Consider the following 5,457-nt stretch of genomic DNA (forward strand, 5'->3'; position numbering starts at 1 on the left):
GTTATAATATTACCAGCACCACAAGCCTTTCACATTCCTTGAGGTTATTTTGTTACATGCATCCCCTTTTATAACATTAGTTATTATGAGTAAGTGATGCAGCGTATAAAATCTTATATTCTACCTTCTATTAGCGAATGCTGCAGAGAGAGACTTACGACGCAATAGGTCACGGATCCATAGTTAAGTATTATTCCACTCTTAAATTGTTAAAGCTTATTTATATTCTTGTGTATTTGTTACTGTATATTATGTATGTTTTAAATAAACAATTTATTATGTTCAATATACGCTTATACTCGAATTAATCAAATCATTTCAGCGCCACTGCAAGCATTTATACTAAAGTATTTAGATTCCAATCATGAAGGTATATATCATATTTGATATTGAACTTGTTATTTTATTATAATATATGATCTAAGACTATGCACGGGTATTATAATTATCAATTAAAGTCAACTCCCTAAATATGAAATAAATCTAATTCAATGAAACTATTTTGTTTTAAAGAAAACTTTGGACACAATGTATTTATTTTTTGCCAACAATGGAGTCAAGGTCTGATTTAGGACTTGGTAAGGAAAATTTTTGCATTATCACAAATAAAAAGATCACGATAATTAACTGTGCATTTTCGTATTAGATTCAATAATTCATCTTTAGAAAAATGTGAACGTTAGTAGTATAAGGTAGGTTATTGTTTAATTAATAGTGTAAACTGCCAAATATTTATAACAAGTTGTTAATTGTTTAACTTTTGTCGAATGTCATAACTATATAATTTATTCTTATATTTTATGTATAGATGGAATATTTATAAAAATATTTTAAATGAGATGTGGACTGCGTTTGATTCCTAGTTTTCATTATTAGAAACTCGTTTTGAAATTGATTATTTTTATTGCGGTAAACGGTATTTAGTGGCACTATTTACATTATAATTATTATATTGCAATATTTGATGCAACATTCCACAACTTTATCTATATCTTACATTAATATTTATAGGTTGTATTTTGTTAACGACATAGTTGAAAAGTGCATACAAATTATTAGAATATCTAATGAATGAAACAAAATATAACGAAATCATAAAATCTTGAAACAATAAATTTTGTTTACTCGATGTAGCAATTGATCATTGGTGGTCTAGTTATGATCCACAAAACTCAAACGTAAAGCGGAACCCTATATATTTTAATAATGTAATTAAATTATTCATTGGTACTTTCTATGATAAAATGTTTAATCCATACTTAAAGAACTTAATTAAATCTTACCGTTATTTTATTTTCAGATAAATTTTCAACTCCGTCTGAATATTGTATTGATTCAGTTATATTGATAAGATATATTAATAAATAAATAATATAAGTTTATAACTTAGCTACATAAAAATGATCCATACGCACTTACTTTAATTATAGATGTATAGTAATATATTAAACATTATGGCAATACATTTAAATATTAAATAAATAATTAAATAAATAATGTTCCTGTGTAGAAAATTATATTATTATATCGTGTGTCAGCAAAACCTGGGTATACATTATTACTCATTACCCTGTAAATAATTTTCAATTCTGTTTGCAAGACATTCTAATTGCACCTAGTGAAATTATGAATTGTTTAGAACATACAGAGTTAGTATTCGAAAAGAAATCGAGAAATAAAAAATTGGTTAACATAAGCTAACCTAACCTAGTAATTTTTAAAAAATAATGTAAAAACCTTGGGTTTACCGAAGGATTTTCAGCCCAAATATTTGGCGGAAACTGGCAGTGATCTACAATATAATTATGTAAAATGTAATCAGAAAATACAAAACCGTCATCATTTGGACAAATTGATATTAACTCGTGAAATGCATCAACTACTTCTTCTGGGGAAATAAATATCAAACCAAAAAACATTTTCAACCATTTCCCTAGTTGATTATTGTTGCCATGTATGCTATTCTGAGGGAAGGTTCGCCAACAATCTTCAAACAAATTATTATAATTTAGTTAAAAAGGGAAAAGTAGTAAATGCTTTGTTAGGTTCGCGTCAGATATAATGATACGTGAAAATAATAAATTACAAAATTTTGGCAACATCGCATAAAATATTCTATGCTCAATCGTGTTGCTAAAAAGGTCTATGCTCAATCGTTTTATGCTCAATCATGCTTTACCGAATCTTTGTGTAATTCAAATGCATTCTATAATATTTTACACAATAGAGAAAATAGAGTGCCATACATCGTTGGATAGTTCTAAATTACAAATTCAAAAATGATTATATAGTTCATGTTGTACATAAATAGGTGCACTAATACTAAATACTTATAATTTTGCTAAATTTCGAACTGCTACAGGTAATTAGTATAAAATATATTCTAAAAGAATTAAAATTCATCCAACATAGCAAATTGAAAGTATCAATACTATTATCAAAAACGTATTGTTTTCAATTATAATCCGAAATTGATTAAACATTTTTCAGTGTCTTATTGTATATAATAAAAACAATAACATTTTAATGTGATTTATTTGAAAACTTATTCAAATTATTGTGTAAGGATTTAGAACACGAATACCAACGGTTATACATCAGGTTAAAATTTAAGCGCAGAGGCAGATTTAATTTGCTACAAATGAATATATTTTGCGCAAGAGTTTTATTACTTTATACAATTTATCTACCAAAAAAAAAAAACTCACATATTTGTTCACCTGTTTTTGGTGATTTACAGTATTCCCCAGTTGTTTCATTTATGTTAATATACAGTTTATTGGTGTTATAGAAATTAAAAATATATATATTTTTATTAAACTTTGATAGCAAATAGTTTCTCAAAATATCGTGAATTTAGGTACAAATATAATAATTATATAATGTGTAGGTCAAAATGCATAAAATGTATCAAATTGAACGTATGGGATAATGTTGAAAATTAATTAAGGATTATGCTCATATTACCAATTACATTAGCAACATCTGAGATATAATTTTTTTAATTAAAGTCAATAAAATATTACCTATAAGAACTTCATTAAATTAGAAAAGAAAAACAGTTTTATTAATTGTATTAATTATATTGAAATAGTAGACGAAACTTATTTCAATGATATTATCAGTGTTTTAGAACTTATTTAGACACCTAATTTTTTTTTATATTTTATCTTACCTAGATAAATAAATACATATATGTTATCAAAGGATTTGTTTTAGCTAGAAATTTCATTAATCTAGATAAAATCACAAAAAATATTTTTTTGTGAAAATTAGCCAGATCCGTTCTAAAATGTTTTATTTTTATTCTCATTGCCTCGGACACAAATTGTACGTAAAATAACATCTCGCATATAAATGTAAGACTTCATCCTGGAAAAACCATAATATTTTCCAATTCAGTACGTCTTATTAGTTATTAGTAATAAATATTCATTATTGGGAACTACTAAAATGTAAAATTGCATTGTACTTATTATATACTTACTATTATTTATACTTACTATATTAAGTACGTTACAATGTCAATTTCATACGAAAATTGTGTTTGATTTTTCAATTCTATAAGCTATCCAATCTCAATGTCAAATAAAATTTGAACTAAAATGTAAAATTGCATTGTACTTGTATTTTTTCTCCGTATGTTTATTTTAAATTGAGTAGCATTTTCAATGATATATTGCATTTATAAAATTGAAATATTTATCTGTTATTTAAATATTTACGGACATTGTATGTTTGTTCCTATGTTTGTTGGTCGTATGAAATGGTTGTGGAATGAGTTCTTGTATCCTAATTCCTAAATTATGTGTTGCTTTTTTCATCTTAAAGATGTATGTTATCTCTAAGTATTGAGTTACATTGGTCTTCTTTTAGAGTTTAGAATACAATTAATAAAAATATTACTGTTTTCTGAACTTTTTTGAATACAAACATATTTTTTTTTTTTTATTTAATAAAATATTACAATCTGTTGACACACGAAAACAATAAGTAACAAGGATGATAATGATTAAAGAAGACATGTAGAACATGAAAAAGAGAATTTCCAGTGCCAGAATCTCAGAAAATTTGAGTTCGGGCATTGCAATTTTTTTAATTATTTTATTTTTAATTTTAGATTAGAAGGTCTCTAGCCTAATTTCTTTTTAACCGCCGAGGAATATTAAGAGTTAATGTGAGAGAATGGGTGTATGAAATGACTGTGGAATGCGTTCTTGTATCCTAATTCCTAAATGATGTGTTGTTTTTTTCATCTCAAAGATGTATGTTTGCCTTTATCTCTAAGTATTGAGTTACACTGGTCTTCTTTTAGAGTTTAGAATACAATTAATAAAAATATTNGGGCATTGCAATTTTTTTAATTATTTTATTTTTAATTTTAGATTTAGTTTAGAAGGTCTCTAGCCTAATTTCTTTTTAATCGTCGGGGAATATTAAGAGGTAATGTGAGAGAAGACATGTTGTTGATAAAGGGGTCAGAATGCTTAATTAATTTGTAATGGAATTTTTTATAGTAGCTTTTAGCAAGTTCATTTACTGTTGGAAGTTTCAAGTCATTATGGAGAGCTGAATTTGTGATATACCACGGAGCACCGGTTAAGAGTCTTAATGAGATGGATTGAAATGCTTGATTTGGGCGGATGTTAGCTGGTTTCGCTGGAACACGCATATCATAAGGTAATATGTATTTTATATGTTGTTTATTCATAACAGTGAGCAATTAATGAAATGTGTCGAATTTATAGTATTTACGTAAACTTATTAAACAAGATATGGTATTTTGATTTAAAAATGTTCATTTGCTCCCTATCCAGGTGTTTCTGTCGTTTAATACATCACATTTTACTTAAAATCAAATAATTATTCATTAGTATCTAAAAAAAAAACGAATATTAATTGTTACTGATGGCCATATAAAATAAAGACATTCAACGAAAGGCAGATTGTCTCTTTCTTTAGGACAGATATTGATATTTAACGTATTATTAAGATTGCTCCAGGATAACACTATATTACACAAATAATTATATTTAAGTATTTTACGCACTTTTGAAAAATGCGCATATTAGGATAGAGTTTGAAACATAAACTTTTTGAGTTTTTTACACCTTTGTACAGTACGTTTTATGTAAAAAAACAAACATTATTTACCAACTACTATTTCCCCAGATGGTTTACAATGTAATTTAAATACAGAAACATGCGCGACCCACTTTACCTACGTTAATCTTTAAACACTGTCGTTGAACAACTTCTATTACTAGTCTTATTACATCTTTTTCGACTCTGGCTTATCATTAATTTATTGTTGGTACCCGCAAACATGTTTAAACAAATGAGTATGTTATCTATAATATGTTTTATGTTCTATGTGGTTGGAAATATAGATGCAGCATACACAAACATCAAAAGGAAATATATATATATATATTTTTTAATACAATATTTATAATA

At 26.2% G+C, this 5,457-nt stretch overlaps 1 long non-coding RNA gene across 1 annotated transcript; it reads left to right on the plus strand.

Annotated features, from left to right (window-relative positions):
• The first annotated feature begins 52 nt into the window (after positions 1–52).
• On the plus strand, positions 53–1,998 carry LOC111026512. Its single transcript, XR_002603708.1, has 5 exons — positions 53–182; positions 323–370; positions 514–578; positions 647–692; positions 1,301–1,998. It is a non-coding gene; the product is annotated as an uncharacterized LOC111026512 (long non-coding RNA).
• Positions 1,999–5,457: the final 3,459 nt, after the last annotated feature.

Source organism: Myzus persicae, unplaced genomic scaffold (assembly GCF_001856785.1).
Source record: "Myzus persicae strain clone G006 unplaced genomic scaffold, MPER_G0061.0, whole genome shotgun sequence".
NCBI lineage: Eukaryota > Metazoa > Arthropoda > Insecta > Hemiptera > Aphididae > Myzus > Myzus persicae.